Source organism: Mus musculus, chromosome 13 (genome assembly GCF_000001635.26).
Source record: "Mus musculus strain C57BL/6J chromosome 13, GRCm38.p6 C57BL/6J".
NCBI lineage: Eukaryota > Metazoa > Chordata > Mammalia > Rodentia > Muridae > Mus > Mus musculus.
Window position 1 is genome coordinate 96,100,573 of NC_000079.6, and position 24,247 is coordinate 96,124,819.

Consider the following 24,247-nt stretch of genomic DNA (forward strand, 5'->3'; position numbering starts at 1 on the left):
AGAAGTGAAATAAAGGTCTCTGGGTGCTTTTCATCCAGGGATGTTACTTCCTGTGGGAACACACTACAGTCAATCGCCTTGCAGTACCCCAGGAGCTAAACGCTGATACTATGGAGTGGATAGGGCCTAAATTGAGATAATTAGCCCAAGGGTAGACAAATAGAGGTGCTCACTGGCTAATGAAAACATGTAACAAGAATTCAATATAGATTTGAAGTAAACCACAAAGCCTACAACCCAAACCTAGTCTGAGTCTTTCACACACACCCATGCTGGATACTGGGACTATCCTGTTTCTAGAGCCAAGTATCATTCACCTTTGACCACATGCCCCAAAACTAAGATGGTTTTTGTTAGCTTTGGGGTCTCCAAATCCACTGCAAATTGGACCCCAGAAAAGCTCATTCCTGACCAACAGAAAGACATGATTGGCAACTGATCATATACAGGAATACTTCCGAAGATTCATCACAAACAAAAAAACCTTAGAAGTGTTTCTTAAACAAAAAGGAAGAAGTTGCAGCTAAGACATCCAGAAAATGTCTGGCACCTTCTCCCGATCTCTGAGCAAGTCACTTGCCTTAAATAACATCACGTGTCAGCTGAACACTCTGAGGGCATCCTCTTTGTGGACGAGGTCCTATCTTTGGCCCTTTGGTGTCTCCTCTCCACACATAAGTCACAGAAATCCTTCCAATCACAGGACAGAAGACATTCCTCCCCTCTGTAGGCTCCTGAGGGGTTTCCTTCCCGTGCTCCTGGCCCCACGTGACCTGATACAGCTTCCCAGTTTCACTGTCCACCATTGGCTTCTCTCTATGTAGCCATACTGACCTTTGACATGCCAACCCCCCTTATGCCTCAGAGTCTTTGTGCTTGCTATTCCATCTTTTTGGGATGTTCTTCACCCGGGTTCACTGCTGGAGACCCCTTCCCAACTTTTTTTCTGGGAGGCAGACCCAGGAAAGATCGTCTTCAGCTACATATAAAGTTCACTTTCCAAGAATAAATAAATAAATAAATAAATAAATAAATAAATAAATAAATACAAGCTAAAAGTGGCACCACATAGAGCCACAGGCCATAGCACCCCTACATCACCAAGGGTACTGAGCAGTACCCTTGATCAGTACCTACTCTGACAACACAGTACACAGAATTAACTGTTCATTGTCTGACTTACCCCACACGATAACCCTCACGACAAGCAAGACTCTCTCTCTGGGTCATTTGCATCTAAATCCTAGCACCTAAAAGAACGTGAACATATCATCAAACCACTTGTTAAACAAAGAAAAATAAACAACGTCAGGCAAAGACACTATCAGGCAAAGATAAATCCTATTTGCTGGCCTTCTCAGAACTTTTGAAATGCTAACAGTATTGGAGTGGCATAGTTCCTTCTGAAACCCATAGAGCATCTCCCCTTGGCATTTCCAGCATGCTGTGGTACTCCTGGGTCCCAGCATTCCTTGTTTGTCTCTGTGCAGTTCTACTTTCCACCACAGCTCTTATGACTTGCTTCCTATGTCTGTGCCCAAGTTTCCTGCAAGGCTACCAGATGGACTAGTTTAGTACTCCACCTTAACAGCTGCCACTTAAATTGACTACCTGTACAAAGATCCTATTTCCAAACAAGGTCATATTCATAGATATTGGGGGTTTGGATGTCAATTCGAGTACTGGTGAGACTGTTCAACCCACAAAAATCTTAAAGAGAAGTGACTACATGAAATTAATTCACATTTGACTAAGCTTGTAATTTATGTCACCAGTGTTATCCTGTATGCAGGTTCTGACAGATCTCCAAAATGAGATTTAAGGGTCCTTCCAGTCTCAAAGACACTTGCTGCTCTCCAGAGGACCTGAATTCAGTTCCCAACACCCACATCAAGTGCTCACAACCACCTGTAACTGCAGCGGCATTTGCTGGCACTTACATATGCATGACTTCAGCAGACACAGAAAAGATGCATATACATGTGATGCATGTACACACACACACACACACACACACACAACTTTTAAAAAAGAGAACACACTATTTATGAGCATGAATGGAAACAATCCTAGCATTCTCCTTGACTTCTGTTTTTTTTTGTACCCCATCGTTGAAAGCTTAAGTGTCAGTTATATATAATAACATTATAACCAGTTACACTTTGGAAATTGATTCTCCAGTAGACTGCCATTTTGAATATTCTACTCACGAGGACAAAAATTTAGTTGATTCCATAATCATAAATTCACAAGGACCATCAAGGGATAAAGGGTAGGACAGCATGCGCTCACATCCTTTGCCAGTTAGCAGGGAACCCTCAGCTAATCCAAGAGACAGCACAAAGGTCAGCCAATCCCTCTTTATGCGGAACAAATGATAAGTCTACTTAAAACAAAAAGCCACAATTAACTAAATTAGCAATTCATCTCCTTTCGATGTGGGATGGGAATGTTGGACTCCGATTTTGTATCCATGTGATCCCCAGGTCTAATAGCAAAGCATAATGAGAGGCTTTGGCCAGAAACCAAACTACAGTCTTTCTTACCCGGAAAGGTTAAGTGCTAACATGGCAACCCAAGGGAAACAATTTTTTTTTCTATAAAATGTAAACATCTCACTCCGTAGAAGAGGATACTGTCTTAGTTAGGACTTTCATTACTGTGATTGAAAAAAAACAAATTGAAAAGGGAAAGGGTTTACTTGGCTTAAGCTTCAGTCAAAGTCAGGACAGGAACTTAAGCAGGGCAGGAACCTGGAGGCAGGATCTGATGCAGAGGCCGTGGAGGGGGCTGCTCCCTGGCTTGCTCATCATGATTTGCTCAGTCTGCTCTCTTACACAACCCAGGACCACCAGCTTAGGGATGCAACCACACACAATGGCCTGGGTCCTCACACATCAATCCTTAATTAAGAAAATGTCTTACAGGCTTGCCTACAGCCCAATCTTACGGAGACATTATTTTTTAAATGGAGGTTCCCTCCTCTCAGATGACTCCAGCCTGGGCCAAGTTGCCATAAAACCATCTAGCACAAACACAGTGAAGAGCAGAATGTGAAGAGGCCCTGGGCACAGGAACTTCACATAAACCTAATATACTTCTTGAGAGTGGCTTTTGCACGCGTGATCCCTGTCTAATCTTGCCTCGTCTCCATCCCTCCATCTCTCTGTTTCCATATTTTTATTAGTACATCTGTCCTCTTTTTTTTCTTATGTGGAAGACATCCTTCCCATTTCATCTCTGGAACAGTAACATAACTTTAATCATCTGTCTTTGTTGTTATTTAAAAAAAAACAAGAATTTTTAAAACCCTAAATATTAAAACATCCTAATGCTGCTTTCTCATCTTCTGATCATTTGTCGACTTTCCACCTGTCAATCAAGTGGGCCAGCATCCATCCCAGAAAGGTTTCTTGAGCTCTACAAAGCATATGAAGAACAAATAGCTTTAACATTTTCCTACTTTGTTGTATAAACTAAGTGTGAATGACCTTTTCTTCAGATGTGATTCTTACATATTTTGGTTGTCTGTAAAGTTTAAAAGGATCTGTAGATGTTTTACTGGCTTTAAAAACAAAATATTTTAGCTACGTGTGGTGGCACATGCCTATAATGCCAGCATTCGGGAGGCAGAGGCAGGAGGATTGATGCAAGTTTGAGGCCAGTCTGTTCTACATAGTGAGTTCCAGACAAGCTAGAATTTCACAAGATGCTTTATCAAAAAAAAAATAAATAAATAAAATAAAAAAAAAACCCTAGTCTTTAAGAGAACTCTACATAATTTAATTCTACTGAGAAAATGGATCCTTTTAAGGGTTCCTTAAGTATTCTTCATATATTTCATGCAATCAATTCTCAATTCCTTCTTTCTTATTTAATTATAATTATATTAAAATATGGACTGCTTCTCCAATTTGCATGCCATCCTTGTATGGTAACTATGCTAATCTTCTCTGTGTCACACCAGGTTGGTACATGTGCTTCAAGCACGCACATATATAATCAATTCCTCCCCACTCAACACAGTGCCGAATGCACGCACCACTTGGAAACGACTCTTTACTTGTTCTATTTGGATTGTGATTCTGTAAAATCTGACTCTGGGTCAGTCCACTGATGGATTGACAAAAGAAACAAGATTGTACCACTGTCCACTGCCAGAATTAAGCCAAATGATTGATTTTACAGTCCCATTTTACTCTTGAAGAAGTTTCCAAATGTGTTAATCATTTCAATGCTCACTGATTTTCCTAAGAAGTTAAATATTAGAGTTATTTATTTTTCCATTCGACTACTTAGTCAGTGTCTTCATTTGTGTCTTCATTTGGTGGGAGTGTACATTAATTCAAGGGTTCAGCATATCTCTTGAGCCCTTGTTCATCTTTGAATGTCTTTATTTTTTCACCATTGGGTATGTACTTATAGACTTTGATTTTGTGTCAGGTACTTTAAACACTTGGGTTACAACAAGAAAGATCCCCGGCTTCATGGAGCATGCATGCTAACAAACAAAGAAAAACGTGAAAAGAAGAGCATAGTTTGCTGAAGGTGAGCTGTACTGTTAAAAGGAAAAAAATGAATAAAGGCAATGAGACCTAGGGAGTGACCTGGATGTAGCTATAATCAGATAATTCAATTAGGGCTTACTGAGTCGAGACTTACAGGAGGAAAGAGTCATTTGAAAGGATAAAGGGAACAAGAACGCCCGAAGCAGGATTGGAGAACAGAATCCCTCAGCGAGGCTGACACATGGTGTATCAGAGGAATAGAGAGGATCCAGCAGTGACGTTGGACGAGAGCAACAAAAGGGATAGCAGACGGTGACCTCCCAAAGGCAGTAAGGGGTAGGGTCCTGTGAAGCCTGTCATTCTCCTAAGAATTTGGGCTCTTACAGAGTCCTAAACAGAGAAGAGATGTGATCAGACTCCACTCCAGGCAGTGCTCAGCCTGTACTCTGCATCCTAGAAGGACAAAGTTAGGAACAGAGACATTAAAAGCTTTGGTACTTCAAGCTATCAGACAATTGTTGGGGAAGGCAGTAGACATGATGGGAAGTGGTCGTATTCTGGTTATAATTTAAAGCTAAAGGCACAAGAACTGTTTGATGGAGACTGAGAAGAAAGGGAGAAATTAGAGTGTGTGTTTTCTATCCACAGAGTAGAGGAAGGATAATAAAGTAGTGGGAATTGGTATGAGGTATAGAGAAGGCTTAGAAGTTTGGCTTTTGCATCTATTCTATAGCTTAGGGAGAAGTGGGTGCCAAGTGGATGCCCATCCCTGGATTTTAAAGACATAACAATGAATGGAATCATCACAAGAAAAGTCAAGGGAAGAAAAGAGAAGACAGAGGGAGAAAGGAGACAAGAGAAGAGAGGGTTACAGCCTGACTCATGAAGGCTAAGAGGTGGAGTGGGTGAAGAGGATATGCCCCAAAACCAAGCAAGAAGGGATCTATGTGGAAAAGAAAAACAAAGAACGTGACATCCCTGGGAATTCATGTGAAGACCTAAGGAAGAGGTATGCAGTAGTTAGGCTCTAGACGAGAAACCAAAAGGAGGGAATTTAATGTAAATAAGGGTCAAGTCAACAGCTAACAAAAAAACGAAAGAGAAGTCCAAGGCATCATAAAGGTGGCAACTGCCAGAAAAGTGACTAAACTGCCTCCCAAGTTCAGGGAGGGGGTGGCAGAGCAAAGATGAGGAATTTTAGTTCTTACCCAAGTTTACAGGGAGGGCCCATAGACCTGAAAATCAGACTACCAAAAAATCAAATGCTCTCTGCTGGTCTGCGGAACCAAAAAGAGACTCTGAGAGGAGTTTTAGATCCCTGATCGACATCTCCTTGAGGCGGTGATGGGCCAGTGTAAGGCAGTATTTTCATTCTTTAAGGCCACCATAAAATTATCACAAGTCTCATGGCTTAAAATAACAGAAATTTATCCTTACATAGTTTGAGAGCTAGAAACAGGAAGTCAGGGTGTCAGCAAGGCCACACCCTCCTGGGGGCCCTGTGGAGAAAACACTTCTGTGCTTCCCTTCTGACCCGAAGTTGCTCATAATTTCTGGCATTTCTTGACTGATGATCTGTTATTCCAGTCTCCGCCTCTCCTTCACATAGTCTTCCTGTAAGTGACATGAATCACTGGACTTAAGACCTCCCCTGTCCCTGTATAATCACATATAACTATTTTGACTGCAAAGGCCCTATTTACAAATAAAGTCATATTCTGGAGCCCTAGGAAAATGGGTTTTTATGAGGATACCATTCAATGCACACAGGCAATTTTTCAATTGTCTTGCAAAATAAAATCTGAAATTTTGTGCTGAAGCAAAAGGATACCACCATTGCGACAGTAGAGATTTTCTAAGGCATGTTACTCCTGAGAACCACAACAGAACAGAAGCCCACAGGAAGCAAATGAGAAAGTGAAGCCTTCTCCCTCCCCTAGCCTCTCTGTATCTCTCCAATCTCCTTTTGGCCAAGCCTAACTGGGAACCATCTCAGGAATCTAGTCTGTGACTACCCTTTCCCTCATGACAAACAGAGTATATGACGGTAGGTTTGAGGCAGAGAGATAATACCTTCATCATTAGCACTGTTGCTGGCTGGAGAAGACAGATGGATCCTGAGAATTGTCCTCTGGATTTAGCTTCAATTCCTTCACTAAGTACATACCTGAGGAAATTCAGTCCTTGTTTGTTCCTGAGTCAGGCTGGCCAAGCATTTCAGCTTGGTTAGCTCCGTGGCCAGCCCTGACAGACATCAGCACAGTTAATGGTCTTCACAAACTTGCAACCTTTTACATACTGTTACCTGCAGATAGCCCCTCGGCAGACTTTTAATATGATAACTGCAAGTGAGTTAAAGCAGTCTTGGAAATGAACATAACTTTGCATTCCAGTAAAATGTCCATAAATGATTAAAAGTAGGTGGTTAGTCTTAGTCTACTTTTTCTAGAGGTAAAGGAGAAATTTCATAAATCTGGAAAAAAAAGTCAGTGCAGATTTTAGACACCCAGACACATATGTGAGACCTCATTGAGTTTTCTGTTTTCTCTTAAATTAAAATTTATAAAGCAAGCTAATATTTGCAATATTTAAAAAAAATCACAGAACATAAAGTAAAAACAAGGATGCTGTGAAAACTGCATTTGTTATTAGGTACTTCTGAGAATTTTGATGATTAGCCAAGGATGAAACTGAAACTGCTATGTTATGCTCTAGAAAAGCACCCTCGTCCCTGATATAGCTGTCTCATGTGAGGCTATGCCAGTGCCTGACAAATACAGAAGTGGATGCTCACAGTCAGCTATTGGATGGAACACAGGGACCCCAATAGAGGATCTAGAGAAAGTACCCAAGGAGCTGACAGGGTCTGCAACCCTATAGGAGGAACAATATGAACTAACCAGTACCCCCAGAGCTTGTGTCTCTAGCTGCATATGTAGCAGAAGATGGCCTAGTTGGCCATCATTGGGAAGAGAGACCTTTGGTCTTGCAAACTTTATATGCCCCAGTACAGGGGAACACCAGGGCCAAGAAGTGGTAGGGCTGGGTAGGGGAGCAGGGCGGGGAGAGGGTATAGGGAATTTTTGGGATAGCATTTGAAATGTAAATAAAGAAAATATCTAATAAAAAAAGAAACACAAAACAAAACAAACAAACAAGCCCCCTAGTTTTTCATAGAAAAGCAACAACAGATTCCTAAGCTAATGGGAACTTAAAATCCTGGAAGCCAAATTGGAACAAAAATGCTTAAATTGTATCTCACTGTTAGTTATTATTTGTGACTTTCAATTACTTCGTAGAATTAGTTATATGCATCTAAAATAAATAGTAAGACAGAATTATAAAACTCCTTTTAAAAAGGGGGTAGCAACAAGAAGAATTATACTCATGAATCAACACAGAACAGTCCATTAACCTAAGCGAGCTCAGCCACGGGCTACCGTCTTGACTTCTCAGCACATTAGCCTAAGCAAGTTCAGCCACGGGCTACCGTCTTGACTTCTTTGTGCTGAGTGAGACCAGAAATTGCATTTACATATTTGTGCTTCAGCCCTCAGAGCCTGAAACCCCACAGAGGAGTTTCTATATTTTGCTGAACACATAGACCATTGGAAATTCATCTAACTGGCATTCCACTGGGTGTATCTGCTCAAGCAAAGCTGAGGGAAGAGTTTACTCTGTGCATTACTGATCATGTTCTGGAATAGTAGATTAGTTGCTGATAAGTATCAACATAGAAAACCAATAATTCGATAAAACTTGAAGTAATCTGAAAACAAACAATTAAAGGATCTTTGGTCCGTGTGTGTGTGTGTGTGTGTGTGTGTGTGTGTGCACGCATATGCACGTGTTTGTGGTATGTGTGTGCATGTGTGTGAGTGTGTGTGTGGTGTAAAAAAAATTTATTTAACATTCCCAACAGTGGCCTAGCAGGTAAAGCCTGTGACCCTGAGTTGGATCCCTGGGATCCACATGGCAGGAGGAGAGAACCAATCCCAACAGCTTATCCTCTGATATCCATGTGTGTTCAGTAAGTAACTGCCATTAAAATAGTTTTAACATTTTTGTTTGACTTCTTTCGAGACAAGGTCTCACCATGTAGTACTAGCTGTCCTGGAGTACATTATGCAGACCAGGATAGCCCAGAATTCACAGATATCCTGGAGTGCACTATGTAGCCAGGTTGGCCCAGAACTCACAGATATCCATCTGTTTCTGCCTCGTAGGTGATGGGGTTAAAGGTGTGCTCCTCTACTCCTGGCAAGGATTTTTAAAAAATTATATACTTGAGTATTTTTCCCACATGCATATAAGCACACCATGTGTGTGCCTAATGCCTATAGAGGTCAGAAGAGGATGCTGTGTCCTTTGGAACTGGAGTTATAGATAGTTGTGAGCCACCGTGTTGGGCTGGGAATGAATCCAGGATTTCCGGTTCTGCTCTCTAATCCTTGCTCAACCAAACAAATGTGGGCATGATGGATTATCTTTCTTAATTTCTTTTGTTGTTGTCTTGGGTATGTGTGTGTGGTATATGCATGTATATGCAGATGCTTATGCACGTATATGCAGAGGTCAGAGGTCAATGTTCAATGTCTTCTTCAATCCCTCACCACTCTATTATATTTTTTTATTTTTTATTTTTTATTTTTTGAGATAGGGTCTCACTGTGAAACTGAAAACCACAAAATGGCTACACTAGCTCTCCAGTTAACTTCAGCGATCCACCTGCCTCTGTCCCACCAGGACTTAGATTACAAATACATGCTATCCTACTCTGCTCTTATACTGGGTTCTGGAGAGCCAAACTTTGGTCCTTGTGCAGTGTAGTAGGAACCTGACTGACTGGTTCATCTCCCCAATCTTTCTCATAAATCTCAATACTAAATCTGGTAGCACTGGCTATGTGCAGCACCGTGGGTTTATAATCCCAGTAACCAGAAGGCAGCAACAAAGACATTGAGAACCCCAGGTCAAGCTTAGCTTATAGAGCAAATTCAAGAGATCTCAAGATACACAGCGAGATCCTACTTCAAATGACAATAGAAGTTTGAGGACATGTATGTCTGTGCAAAGAGGGATTTGAGTCTGGAGCATTGTTTTCTTGTAATGCCTTTGTCTTGTTATAAATCAGAGTAATACTGGTCCCATGAATGAATAGGGAATGGTTCTTCTCTCTTAATTCTGAAAAATGCTTTCATTAAAATAGACACTACTTTTATTCCCAAATGTTTAGTACAATCTATATTAAAATTTTAATTGCACTATTCTTAAAGATCATGAGAATTAAATGAGCATTCAATATATATTTGCTATTATAGTTAACATCCTAATTTAATCCTGTATAAGTAGTTAGCATAGTAATAGCAGGGCAAACACTCATGTGTGAGGCCTGTATTTATTTATCAGAAGTTGACATGCAAAGCCATATATGTCCAGAAGTAATGATGGTAACACACCCAGAGCTTAAACAAGACCAGAACAAAAAGAATTTTGATATCTTTGTAACAATTGTTATTGAAACAAAGTTAAGAATCACTAATATTTTAAGAGAATATCACTATTCTACTACTCAAAACATTGCTTCATAAATCTTATGCTCAAGGAAGAATGTCATTTTCTAAAGTTGCAAAACTGGAAATAGTCAAATGCAGATGAATAATATAACAAGATTCTCTTTTCCTTTGTCCATCTTTCAATACAGTAACTACAAAAAGGAACAAAGACTAAATGAAGAATGTTAAATAATGGATCAAAGGTACTGTCATTTTGGAAATCTATTACACAACATGCTGAATATTTCAGCAGTTTTAATTATGCATCATTACACACTCCATTACCTTCTCCGAGATCCCGGTATGGTTTTGCAGACTTTGACATTATAACAGAATGGGTAATGGAGCAGTGAAGCAGACCAGGTGCTATAACAAAAAGCATTTGTGTAAATGTCTAATAGAATATTAATGAAGCAAACTAATGGGAAAAAAATCTAGCTCTTCCAAATGTTAAAGCTTCCGGAAGCTGGCTGTAAGCAGAGGATAAGTCAAGCCTTCACAGTCCTAAGCTGGTGAGAATCACAGATGCACATCAATGAGGACCTCATACATAAAGTCAAGGGCATGTTTCCTGTTGGATTAATAAAGGATATTTATTGAACATCTCTCAATAAGCTTACGAGTAAACTACGTAAGCCAAATTCCTGTCTATGATGCTGACAGAGCAGCACAGAACACCAAGAGGCTGTTGGCTTATGGACAGAGCCTGGTTTAAGACAAGAAGACACACACCCAGTGTTGAAGCACTGTGGTCTCATGTCAGTGGCGCTTGCTCTCTGGAGTCAGTCACTTTGCTTATATAATATGAGCCACTTGTTTCAGGCTCAGCATATCCTGAATCTACTGGGGACCCTGAAGAACCCCAACAAAAGATGAATGAGTAAGCTGAGGATATGGTACCTCAGCTACACATTGGAAGACACCTAAGTCAAACCCTGGAAGAAAAGGAAAAACATCATTTTAATCAGGCAGGAAGGATAATGGGCATTGTCTCAGTGAGCTGCTGTAAGGACAAGAGAGGCAAGAAGGACTAAAGGAGGCAGGAGCAGATTCCCAGCAGAACCCCAGGAAGTTCAGTGGAGCTCCTCATGAGGGTGGAGCCACTAGTGATCCTTAGCAAAGCTGATATGGTGCTTTCAATTTTACAAGATAACTTAGGTGAGAAAATGGATTAAAGACACTAACCAGATGTGTTTGCCTGGAAACTATTGTATTGTTTTAAGTTTCTGGTGAGGGAGGCCTGGGCTGAGGCTGTGAGAAAACAGAGAAACAAGTGTCCGGTGACACAGATCCTTCTATCCTTCCTCTTCTATTAAGCCCCACAGTATTTTAAAAACAAAACAAACAAGCAAACAAACAATATATAATATTTGACCTAGTGGCTGGATGGTTAAACAATTCCACAATTAAAAGTATTCTTTCACATGTCTACAGGGGGAAATAGGCAGTCTAGTATAGCTCTTTTTGTTGTTAGATTACCTTAGGATGGGATTTCTAATAAATGTTGATGCAAATGCAGTTCTGTTTTGATATTAATATGTTTCAGTTAAATGTAAGGAGCTTTATTACTAGTCTTAGGAAAGACTCCGGGGAAGACTGTCATGTGATCAAACTGAGACGAGAGGGGACAAGATTAATCAGACTCTACTACAGAACCAGAAAGAGCTTCGGTGCCTGGTGGAGGCAAGGCTAGTATGGCTTTCTCTGGTCAGCCCTGGAAACATACACACAAGTAACATTAGACATGCCAAGCAGGTTGTGGTTAATAAAAGTATACACTTACATACATGGAACAACAATCAATGAAAAAAAAGAGGCCATAGATTTGAAAGAGAGCAAGAAGGCATATGTGAGAGGGTTTGGAGGGAGAAAGGGAAGGGGAAATAAGTAATTATATTATAATCTCAAAATTAAGAGAAAACAATAAAATGTATCTCTGCTACACAAAACTGAGATAAGCTCATATATTCTAGTGGAGAATTAAAATTCATATTAAAATTTGTTTTCAACACAAAAAAAAAAAAGTTTTGAGAAAAAGACGAAATATCAACAGAAAAGCCAAGATGAACACAACTCCAGGCACGGTGCTTTGGCTGGTAGAAGGGAACAAAACCTCTTCCAGAGGAGAGCCTGGTGGCCCTGGAGAACAAGAAAGAAGCTGTACAGCCCTCAGGATAAGCCCCCACCCCACAGCCTTGAGTACAGTTGGCTGAACATCCTGCTGTGACTTCTCTGAAGGTCAGGCCAGCAGTAGAGAAGAACATGCCAGTTCATGTGACTCTGGGCTGCAGCCAGGCACCATCTTGACGAGTCCTTTCAAACTATGAAGGTGAACTACCTTAGGGGACAGTGAACAGGGAGCAAGCACAACTCAGGGAGCCTGAATTTTACTTGCCAAAGGATCTAGGATGAGAGAGGACCCTGGGTAGCATTTGTAGAGCTAAGTGATAGGGCCAAGCTGAAAAATGCAAGCTGCAGGATGCTTGGCTCAGGCAGGGAAGACCAGCCCAGCACTTAGAAGCTGAGAACTGGTCTCCTCCACAGAGAACAGCACAGGAGTTTGAAAGTCCTGAGCCTGAGGTTGGTGGGTAGATCAATCTCTTGTGTCACATCTTCCCTTCACTCAATGGAAAGTGAGTTTTCTCCCACAGGGTGACTAAGACTCTTCAAAGTATGAAGCTGGGACCTCCACCTTTCAGATGTCAGGGCTGAAGCTACTTCACGCATGCCCAATGCATTTGGGATACACCAACCTGAGCACCGGCTACCCCAGGTGAATATATGATCTGGGGCATCTCTGAAGGGTGGGAAAACCTGTGCAGTTGCAGACTGTGATGCTGAGTGTGACCAGCAAGTGGTCCAAGGTATGCAAAGAAGCTTAATAAAGCGAAGCCAGCTTAATACAGACCCAACACCAGCATAAGCAAAAGAAAGAAGTTCACAAGTTCAGATGTGGCAGCGTCTATTCACATTTTTTTTTTTTTTGGTTGTAAGAAGTGGAAGACCAATAGACATCTAATGGGTAGGGTCAAGAGGTGTTACCCATCCTGCAACTCAAAGAACAGTTTTCACAAAGAATTACCTGGTCCCAGATGTCAACAGTACTGAGGCTGAGAAACGTTGCCTTAAGCAAGTGTTCCAAATCACGGAGGGCCTGGGGATGGCTTGGACTTGACTCTCACTCTGACTCACAGCATCAATGAATGCCGACCTTGAACACTTCGCCCATATCCATATGCTTTTGTGACCACAGGCTGCGTTATTCCCCTCCTACTTTCCTAATGGTGGGCTATCCCTTGCCTAAGGGAGATGGCTGGCTTGTTGACTGAAGTTGATTGGAATCTCCCTCTTTCTCCCTGGCTTCCCCCATGCTTCCCCTGATTGTGAACCTCAGGCTGGGCTAGACTTGCTATGTAGATCAGGCAGAAATTAATCTCCCAGTCCTCCTGCTTCAGCTTCCCAAATGCTTACAATACAGGCATGCGCAGCAGCACCCAGCTTCAAATTTGTTGAAACTCCTGTTACATTCTTAAAAGAATATTTCAAGTCTCTACCCAAACCTATTTATCCTATTTTGTTAAGAAGAAAAGAAAAGGTGACCATGACCCTTTAAGTACCTAAAGACAGACATTAAGTTGTGTGTCTGTTTTCCCATCTCTGCTTAAATTCCAACCCTGTCATTATTATCCTGCAGGAACAAATGCCTTCCCATGGCAGCAACTGGTGAAGTAACTAAAGTTTTGATGATAGTGTTCATTATCTGCTGTGAAAACTACATTTATTTCACTTAGCTGAGTTGTGGCTTATGAGCTAATACATGAATAAATAGCCAGTCTTGACCTCCAGTTAACTCAAGGCAGCTTTACATAAGCCAGGATTAAAAATTAAATGCCATGTGTAATTGACAGCTTCTCTTTTCACGGTTATCCCAATTTTTGAAAGAGATAATAAACATTTGCTAATTTTATAGTTTATTGACAGTATAAATGTTCACCAGGCATTTCACAAATGAAATATCACGGGCAATTTGCTGGCAAGCCTGTGCTTTGAAGACTTTGAGCAATTCAAATTCAAATAAGAGCTGGGGTGTCATTGCTTCTGAGCTATAAGAAATTGGTCTTCCTAAGGAATACACACATGTTGTTGGGGCGGGAGAATTGTGCTTTGGGGTAAATAAGAGAAATACAAATGGCCTGAAACTTATACAAATCCCTCTTGCATCAGTGTGGGGTGGGGGGGATGCCAGTGGGGTGGAGAGACGGGGAGCTGAGCTGCCTGGATGATGGGGCCAAATGGCCTGTGGGTCAAACATCAGCGTGATGGTTGGCCTGAGAAGCTGACACTTGAAGAGGCAGACATCTCGATTCTCAATGCTGTCAGTCAAAGAGACAGGAAAAATGTTATAAAGAGAGTTCCGTGTTGTTGTATGTCAGACAGATTGAAAATCAGTGGTTAGTTCTCCTGTGAATGCAAGAAACCACCCTACCAAGCAGAAAAGCAGTGTGACCAGGAGACCCCGGGAAAGGCTGTTAGCTGTGTTGTGGCTTTCTGAGTGAAGATGTCACAACCCATTGATATTAGCAAGAATAAAGATTCCCCCCACACACACACACACTGAAGGCACTTACACAGAAAGCTAGAAAAACAATGGAAATAACTTTAAAACATCTCCAACATTCTCAATAACTCAGGCACGATACAATCTTTATAAAAAGATAGCTTTATGCTTAGATTTGTAAACTTTATGATACCTAATTTCAAAATCATGTTGAAACTATTTATTTTTCTAAAGCAACAGATGAGGTGTGATAGGAACAGTAATTTTCTAACTTATTTGGGAGTCTCATTGAATAGATCGTATGTTACATCTAATGTCTGACATAGAGACCAACCAATCATTGAAATAATAATAAGATAACAAGAAATAATATGGTAATAACAAGAAGATGCACAATGTCCCCCCCCATCAAAAATTGAGATCAAATGAATTAGTAAACGTTCCCTTAATCTTTGATTAGTTATACAAGTCTTATGTTTAATTTACAACGCTAATCATAAGCTTCTCTCTTCAGGCCTGCTGGTAGGCGGATGCTAGCCTTTATATGGCTTTGTTGATTCAATTTTTTTTTTTTTTAGTTACTGTCTCTGAATACAATCTAAGCTTCTTCTGCACACACATCCACACCCCAAAGGGCCCACCATCATTATGTATTCATTCACAATAATACATGTTCGGGAACACAATTAGCTGTAATGAATTTATCAATAAAAGAGGAGGGCTCTGCCCCAGCAGTAACAGTGCCTGCATTCACAGATAAAGACTGGGCAGTTCTTATCCACACTCCACATGTAGAAAAGAAGGCACATAAGAAGGCATGCTCTCTTCTCTCCTACACCATCCTCTCAAAGCCTTCTGATTTCTTTCTTCGGAATTATCCTTAAATCAGTTTTCGCTGACAGGAAAATCATCCCATCCTCAAATTCATTGATCATGGTGGGCAACTAAACTTGCCATCCATAGCAGTGGCTCTCAGCCTGTGAGACCACAAGATCATGACCTCTATAGAGGTCATATGTCAGATATGTGGCATAGCAGATATTTACATTACTCTTCATAACAGTAGCAAAATTACAGTTATGAAGTAGCAACAAAAATAATTTTATGGATAGGAGTCACCACAATGTCAAGAACTGTATTAAAGGGTTGCAACCTTAGGAAGGTGGAGAGGCACTGCTCTAGAGTCTCTAGTGTCCCCAGAAAATGAAGGCAGGGAATCCCATAGGAAACACTGCTTGACAATGAACTTTAAGAATAGGAGGATTTAAAAGCTCATGCATGTTAGGAAGAAGTCACAAGAATCCACCAGGTGTCTCAGCAGCGCACACTCTCTCTCTCTCCCTTTATTATACACTCATTCATCCAACAGTTTATCTTATTTTTTTATGCATTTCAAGATAAATTGCAGTCATCGATGCCTTCTCCCTCCCCCAGGAAAGATTTTTACGTCTCTCCCTCCCTCCCAATGCCCAATTTACAAATGGCAAACCTAAGATTTGGAGAAAAATGTGCTTGAGTTCTTGAAAACAGCAGTTGTTGAAAATCTAGGGTAAGCAGGTAGGTAATCATAACCTGAGACTTTCATTTGATGATATTTTAAAATTAAGAATAAAAATAAAAGCTGGCTGGTATGGTGCATGCCTGTAATTTCATCACATGGAAGGTGGAGGCAGGGAGATTCAGATTTCAAGGTTAGCCTTGCCTACATAGGAAGTTTGATGCCAGATTAGATTACCAAATTGAACACATACTTTTATTTTTCTCCCCTTCAAAACTTACCTATTCTTACTAAAAAATAATCAGAGACACCCTGAAAAGCTCAAGGCCTTCCCAGCTAAAGCCCCCACCTTCCGTTTCAAGTGGGCTCAAGAGCTAGAGTCATGACAAAGGATTGTACATTCTCTGCAAACACCACTGTCACAGACAAATCTGCTCCCTTCAGACTCAATGCTGATGTGGAAAGACTCCCTAAGCAATAAGCCATTCCTTCCTCATTTCCAACCATATGTATCATTTTATTACATAGCACTAAAATACAAAGAATTAAAAACTGTCCAAAAATCCAAAGACTAGAATAAGTTTTATACTGTCTTATTAAAATCTATTCATAGTTAAAATAACCTACCTTCACACATAGGTTTAAATATTAAGATACTACTTGAATTACATTAAATAACTTTTTAGATGTGAGGGAAAGAGAGATTAGGGCTTTGCACGTGATTGACTGGTAGAAAATGTTCTACCATTGTACTGGCTAGTTTTGTGTCAACTTGACACAGGCTGGAGCTATCACAGAGAAAGGAGCTTTGAGGAAATGCCTCCACGAGATCCAGCTGTAAGGCATTTTCTCAATTAGGGATCAAGGTGGAAAGGCCCCTTGTGGGTGGGACCATCTCTGGGCTGGTAGTCTTGGGTTCTATAAGAGAGCAGGCTGAGCAAGCCAGGGAAAGCAAGCCAGTAAAGAACATCCCTCCATGGCCTCTGCATCAGCTCCTGCTTCCTGACCTGCTTGAGTTCCAGTCCTGACTTCCTTTAGTGATGAACAGCAGTATGGGAGTGTAAGCTGAATAAACCCTTTCCTCCCCAACTGCTTCTTGGTCATGATGTTTGTGCAGGAATAGAAACCCTGTCTAAGACAACCATTGAACTACATCTCCAAATCTCCTTCCCTTTCTTCCTTCCCCCTCCTTCCTCCCTCACCCCACTACTGAGATCGGGTTTTACCATGTATTATTAATACAGGCTGGCCTCAAACATATGACCTTCCTGCCTCGGCTTCCCAAACACTCGGGTTGCAGGGACATGCCATGAAGCCTGGCTCCAAACTATGTTTTCAAGTATGTAACTGAAGAAGATCAGAGATCTAACAAACACCAATTAGATAAAGATGGGTTTCTTCTCAGTAACTAAACACCACAAACAGGTAAATGTCACCTCCACGGATGATGTAGCCTTCTCTTTGTTTAAAAGGAATTTCACTCCTATAAAACATTACACTTCAAGAAGACGCAGACGCTGGTATATTCACATGAAATATACCTCAGTTCTAAGCTCAAACCACTGGAAACTAATTTTTTGAGTGACTAGATGTGTGGTGGGATACTGGAAAGATGCACAATACCTTATGCAGATTGTCATGTGCGTTATAGGTCTTATAGGACTGTGGGCTAAGTGACAGGGTGCCAGTTCCCATGCTCAAGAAGTAATTACTGGCCAGAAACAGCTATTAGGACATACGCAGGTACAGATATGAATATAAAGGTTATTTAGTGCAGTTAATTGGCTTACACGATTATGGAGGCTGAGAACACCAGACCCATGATACAGAATGCTCTGTATGGAATCTAAGTCTGAATCCAAAGCCAAATCAGTAGCCTTGCCACAGGACAAACCAGTGGCCTCGCCACAGGACAGTCTCATATAAAAATGTTTCTTTTTTTCAACTTTTTACTCAGTCTTTAAATAAGTTCTATCCTCATTAGGGAGCACAGCCTGCTTTACTTAAGACTATGGATCCAAATGGTGACCGAATATAGAAATAGCTTCAAAGACACACCCCCAAACAATGTTTAACCAAATATTGTAGCATCCCAAGGCAGCGCAAGTTCCTTGCTACTCAACCCAGTGTTCTCGGTTCCCGAACCACACACACACACACACACACACACACACACACACACACACACACAGCCTTATATTTAATATGCATTAAACAGCTCCATGGCTAGGCACTTCCAAACCTCCCCGCAGCTACAGTCTTCCCTCTGATATTCCTGAATTATTACTTTCTAAAAATGGCCACCCTGGACCCAGGCCTGCAGCCCTCCTGGGCCATGATCCCCGACTCTTACATGTTGGCAGTCTCTCTGTTTCTCTGTCCTGCACTTCTCACGCCTGGTCTTTCTGCTTTCCCAGCATGCCGGTTCCAAACCCTCTTTCTCTTAGTCCCTTGCCCTAAGGTCCCACCTCTGTCTTCCTGCTTAGCCATTGGCCGCCAGCAACTTTCCTTACCAATCGAAGTCAACTGAGGACAGTGACCCTAAGTATCTTACATGAGGGATTCTTGTGCAATTTTGAGAACCCAATTAGCATAATATAAGCAGTAAGCTAAATCCCCAACAAATGGGCACCTAGCCCTCATATTCTACTGAAACAGGAAAAGTTGCTAGACAACTTTTTTACTTTTTAAAGGGTCCTGGATAATTCTACCTCTCTAGGTAAAATTTCCAGAATATCTATTTTAAAATTACCTGAATATTAGGGGCAATTAAGGAAATACAACTACATATAAGAAGCAGGAAGTCTTATAAAATAAATAAGAAAACTGTAATGACAAACAACTATTCAGGAAGTCTAGCAAAAGCCTGGTTAACATTGATATATTTCTTTTTTAAAAATGCCACACAGCATTTCACAGCAAATCTAAATGAGAAGAAACTAAAAACCATAGTAGTCTATATTTCTAAGGATATTGGTATAACAGTAAGAAGAGTCGAAAAAGCATCAGATAAAATACACATGCATTCATTAAAGAATTTCAGCAACTTAGAAACAAAAGAAGCTTATCAACTCTGATGATAATAAAACCATATAAATCCCACTGGTTCTCACCATATTCATTGTGAAATAGTAAATGCCCTTCCCTAAGATTAAGAGCAACAAAAGAATATTATGTCTTTCCATTTCTAGTCAACATTATCCTGAAGCCCCTAGACTATAAAATAAGACAAGAAAGAAAAACCATGCAGACTGAAAGAGATGAATCCAATTAACTCTAATTATAAGTAACTATTATTATACATAAAATACTGAGGAACTTATGAAGGAGGATCTATCAGAACGAATAAATGAAGTTATAAAGGTTGTGGGACACAAGGCTGATAGGAGATTTAACTATGTTTCTTTATACCAGCAGTATAATATAGAAAATTGAGTTTAAAAATAATATGAGTTCTTTTCGCAAATGAGAAGACTCAATAGTCAAATGTGTCAATTCTTTCTAACTTTATGCAGTCAATGTGATCTGGTTAACGCACCCCCAACTATGCTGTGGACATCGACAAACTGGTTCTAAAGTCCTATAGGAAGCCAAATATCAACATACATTAAAGAACAAGACAATATCCATTGTTGTCCTTGTTTGGCTCAGGTTGGGGCAGTCATGTCGGTGAGACTCTATGGGTGTAGCTTCTCTGCTTACAATCCTCAGATATACAACCTCACAGCAAACACTGAGCCTCTCTGGCTCTCACAGTATTTCTGCCTCCTCTTCTGAAATGATCCCTGGGCCCAGAGACCATGATTTTGAAAGGGAACAAGATAGGTCTATGGGAGAGTTTGGAGACATAAAGTGAAGGGAGAAATGATGTAATTATATTATAGTCTAAAGAAAATGAAAAGAAATAATTTTTAAAAAGAGCGAAGTCAGAGAGTACCTTCTACTTGACATCAAGAATTACAACAAAAGCTACAATAATAAAGACAGGAATGCATCGGAAAAAGATCTGGACACCTAGATTGAGAGATGAACTAGAGAGCCCCAAAGATAGGCTTTTTAGTAAATGATAATAGACAATCACACATAGTCTTGCAAAAATAAATCTAGATTTTTAAATTTCTTAACAAAAATTGACCAAATTGGGTCATAGACATAAATACAATAAACAAAAGCTACAAAACTTTTTGAAGCACACAGGGTAAAATCTAACTGACCTTGAGCTTGACAGTGACACTTTAGATGCAAAACTAGAAGTAAGATCCATGAAAGCACATTAGTAAGTTGGACTTAATTAAAATTTAAAATGCTTGAAGCCAGAGTGATGGCTCAGTGATTAAAATCATTTGTTTTTCTTGCTGATGACCCAGGTTTAGTTCCCAGCACTTACATGGTGGCTCACAATCACCAGTAACTTCAGTTCCAGGGGACCTAACACCCTCTGTTGACCTCAACAGGCATCAGGAACACGTATATGCAGATGAAACAGTCCTATACATACAAACAAATAAATAAATTTTATAAAATCAATTATAAATGTTGTTTGTAACTTAAAGTTGTATGTGAGGTGAATGGAGGCAGAGCAGAGAAGGGAGGCTGGGAGTGGGATGTGAGAAGGATACCCAACAGGATGTTCAGGGCCACCCAACAGGATGTTCAAGGCCATCCAACAGGATGCACAAGGCTACCCAACAAGATGCTCAAGGCTACCCAACACGATACTCAAGGCTACCCAACAGGATGCTCAAGGCTATCCAACAAGATTCTTAAGGCTACCCAACAGAATGCTCAAGGCTACCCAGCAGGATGCTCAAGGCTACCCAACAAGATACTCAAGGCTACCCAACAGAATGCTCAAGGCTACCCAACAAGATACTCAAGGCTACCCAACAGAATGCTCAAGGCTACCCAACAAGATACTTAAGGCTACCCAACAGAATGCTCAAGGCTACCCAACAGAATGCTCAAGGCTACCCAACAAGATACTCAAGGCTACCCAACAAGATACTCAAGGCTACCCAACAGGATGCTCAAGGCTATCCAACAAGATACTTAAGGCTACCCAACAGAATGCTCAAGGCTACCCAGTAGAATGCTCAAGGCTACCCAGCAGGATGCTCAAGGCTACCCAGCAGGATGCTCAACAGAATCCAGAACTCTCTAGTAAAGCAGTCTCTTATCAAGGTAGAACCATAGCAAATGCCTGCTATTCTCATGTGGCGACTACTAGCCTTGGGATGAGGTTCCCTCTTTGAAGCAGGAGCTTTTACAGACTTCTTCCAGAAAGCAACACAGTAGCAGCTCTAGAGTACATTTCATTACCAAGATTTATAACCCTGACACAGCCAGGCTTGGAAGAGGATGTTCAGAAATGTCTCAGGGTAAGAGGTCACTCAGCGCCGTAGATCTGGGCTGTTCTGTTGCTGCAGCCCCTGAGGGCTCCTAACCCAGATGATGCAGCAGCAACTGATGTAACAGAGATGTGGAGACCAACAAAGCCCACACCCTAGAAACAGCTAGAGTGTGAATTATACTGCATGCCAAAAATAATAGCTACTCCGACCATCAAGTGATCTGTTCTTTTGAGACCTCTTCCTTGTGTATTCGTATTGAATGGACAGTCTTTACAACAATGCAGAAGAAAATCCCAGGCCCTGGCAGGTCTCTGGATTAAGTAAGTGCATGTTAGAAATGTGTGCTTTCTGCTGACACACTGACATAGAGTAAGGAGAGTCTATTAGTATTTGAGTTGTAGAGAAAGGTTTAAAGCCTTCTTAAAACTATAAAAATCATCTTTGGTTGTATTCACCAACTTCCCCCCTCCCACCCCAGTGTAGCATAAGTAAAATCTCTGTCAATGAAAGCAGTTGTCAATTTCATTTTATTTTTTGAGAGAAAGTAGTTTTATCTTAATTTTAAGAGTTCTTTTCTTTTTTCTTTTTCTTTTTCTCTTTCTTTCTCTTTTTCTGGTGTTCTAACTGCATTTATTAAAGCAGTTGACTGGTTCTTTAGAACAAGTTCACAGAGACTTAGAGAGACAAGCTTCATTGTTTGACAATGGGAGCATCAAACAAACATTGGAGCCATCACAAATATCACTTGTGACTCTGCCATCAAGTGTGGATTCCCCCTTCAAAGCATCTAGTGACCATTTCACAGGACTTATCTGGGGACCTTCAGAAAGCCTGAGGTTTTAGTAAGAGCTTCTCTGTTATCCTAAAGAAAATGCTCTGGGCTTTGCAAAAGACTGTTGAGAGGACAAAAAGTAACTCTACAACTGATAAAGGACTGGTTTTTAAAACGATAATACCACCTCTGAAAGTTCAACAATAAGAAAAAACTCCATTGGAATGTTCAGTCAATAGTTCTGAACAAATACTGGACCAAGAAGATGTGCAGATAACAAATAAGACTACGGAAATCCACCCAATCTCCTGTGCCATCAGAAAACTGTAAATTAAGAGAGCAGTGAGACAGCAGTGTGGAAGTGGCAGAAGCCTGCGTGACTGTGTGGTGTTGCATAAATGTGTCAAGAATCATAATGTCTCAGAGCCATGGAAGTGGCAAAAGAAACAAAAACAAAAACAGCCTCCCCAGATGAGACTCAGAGGTATGGATGGAAAAGACGCTTTCTGGCCAGAGTTTCTACAGTGTGGGTAGAAATTGTCAACCACAGAGGCACCCAAGACTGATCCCCTACGGAGAGCTCCTACTGGGACTAGCTAAATCTGCTCCCTGATTCATCCTTACACCATGAGCACACCTCCTTATTCAGCTGTAAGCAATAAACCTGCTTCCTCATATGTACAAACTAAGCAGGCTGAGGTTCTGGGCTGCAGTTGGTGAGGTCCACAGCTCTATGTTTTGATCAGTTGTGATTTTCTGTAATGGTCTCCATCTGTTGCAAAAAAGACATTTTCTTGGTGAGGGGTGAGGACTATACTATTACGTAGGTATAAGGATGAGTATTTAGTGGAGTGTTTTATAGAACCAAGGATATGTTTTATAGAGCATGGTATAGTGCGGTGGTAGGGGGTGACTCAGTGGGCCCATGTTGAGAAATCCCCCCTTCAGGGATACAAGCCATAGGACTGGTCTAGTATAGAATAGGGTTTATTTGGAGGCATGGGAAGGGGAGTTGAGAAGAGAGTAAAGGCAGAGAAAGACAGAGAGAAACAGAGAGAGAACAGAAAGAGACAGACAGAGAAAGAGAGAGACTGGTCAGGAACATATGGAGAGAGAGGGAAGGGAGGGAGAGGGGGGAGAGAGAGAAAAAAGGGTCAGAGAGTCAGACAAAGAGGGAGAGGCCAAATAGACCCCTTTATAGCAAACCAGGCCTACCTGGCTGTTGCTAGGTTACTATTGAGCAGACCATAGAAGGAATAGTTATTAGGAATTGTGCTGGTTTAGTAAAGTGACACTTGCAGGTTCTCATCCAGGATCCATGACCTCAGTACTTCTGAACACTTGGCTAGGCTTCCAATACTAACCATCATTCTCCTCTTAGTGAGTAGGACTTAAGCCAGCCAGCTGTTGGCTACCACCAAGGCATATGTGCCTCTACTGCCCTAGTCAGGGTTATTGTGCCATACTGGTCATTGTTGTGGTACATCAGTATTCTATGGGTTTCACTCTTGGCTGCTTCCCTGCTTTGGAAGCTTCCATGGAGCCTTCTGGGACCATCGGTCTTCAGGTTGGGGACATTCAGGTCCAGCTCAGATCCTCTGAGTCCTGTGTCTGCCATGCCTAGTGTCTTCAGCAATAGGGACTTAACTTCCCACCTCTTGAGGGGAAAATAAAGGGAAGTAGCACCAGCCTATAATGCTTTGGGAGTATCTTGGGCAACTCTGATTAAAGGTGGGGCAAATAATGCAAAATAAATGCTCTCTCTCTTTCTCTCTCTCTCTCTCTCTCTGCCTCTCTCTGTCTCTGCCTATCTGTCTCTCTGTCTCTGTTTCTGTCTCTGTCTCTCTCCAAGATCTTCTCCAACTTACTCCCCAAAGATGCCAGTTTGGACTTCATTTTTCCATACTTTTAAATGTATCTCAGTTTCTCTTAAATAAAAGCATACCATATCTTCTGATAAACACTTGGTAAATTTTTAATGTTAACATGTATCCAAAGGGTTTCC

At 41.0% G+C, this 24,247-nt stretch overlaps 1 protein-coding gene and 1 pseudogene across 1 annotated transcript in view; both read right to left on the bottom strand.

Moving 5' to 3' along the window:
- Sv2c (synaptic vesicle glycoprotein 2c) overlaps nt 1–24,247 on the bottom strand; it is a 173,135-nt gene that overhangs the window by 141,130 nt on the left and 7,758 nt on the right. The gene's annotated exons all lie outside the window — the stretch shown is intronic.
- Gm23955 lies at nt 3,891–3,990 on the bottom strand (annotated as a pseudogene).